We start from the raw sequence: 610 nt of genomic DNA on the forward strand, positions 1-610 counted from the left end.
GGGGGGGGTGGGGGTATGAGAGAGGAGGGGCAGAGACCTCCGGAGAAGGAAGAGCTGCCATTGGTGCAGATAAGGAGACACAGTGACGAGAATTCTAAACAATGTTTCTAATTCTCCGCCTGGAGGTTAGAATAGCTGCTTTCTTGTTATCTCTGCAAACAGCTGTGGGGACACAGTGTTGCTCTGGGCCCGTCCACAGGCTATTTTGTCCCCTTGGAGCATTCCAGAGGCTTGAGGCATAGGACGCGCAGGGCAGCCCCGATGGCAGCGCTGACTCCATTTTAAAGGGGCTCCATTTTTTACTTTGTGTTTTCTTCTACATTTTGAGAGGGCCGACATGGACAGAGTTTGGGTTTTGGAGAAAAGCAGACATGGGTCAGGACCCTGCGGAGGAGAGGGATCGGGTTGTAGCCGGGGGCGGCCTTTCCCAAGAGAGAGCACCCCGTCCTCCGCCCCCTGCGGGACTCGGGGTGCAGGACAGAGGAAGGGAGTGGGATGCCCGAGGTGGCCCCTGCCCCCTCCACCTCGTCCCACACAGGGCGCCCTGCCTGGGGGTGTGAGCCTTCCTCTAAGTTAGAGGAAGGGGTCCCCTGCCATTTGGAGCCCCCAG

General features: G+C 58.4%; 1 long non-coding RNA gene across 1 annotated transcript in view; it reads right to left on the bottom strand.

The window, feature by feature from the left end:
* Positions 1–6: 6 nt before the first annotated feature.
* LOC102261016 overlaps positions 7–610 on the bottom strand; it is a 5047-nt gene continuing 4443 nt past the window's right edge. Inside the window, exon 4 of the long non-coding RNA XR_001363888.1 lies at positions 7–384. This is a non-coding gene — a long non-coding RNA (uncharacterized LOC102261016). The remainder of the gene's footprint in view (positions 385–610) is intronic.

The sequence above is a fragment of the Myotis brandtii genome, unplaced genomic scaffold, assembly GCF_000412655.1.
Source record: "Myotis brandtii unplaced genomic scaffold, ASM41265v1 scaffold458, whole genome shotgun sequence".
NCBI lineage: Eukaryota > Metazoa > Chordata > Mammalia > Chiroptera > Vespertilionidae > Myotis > Myotis brandtii.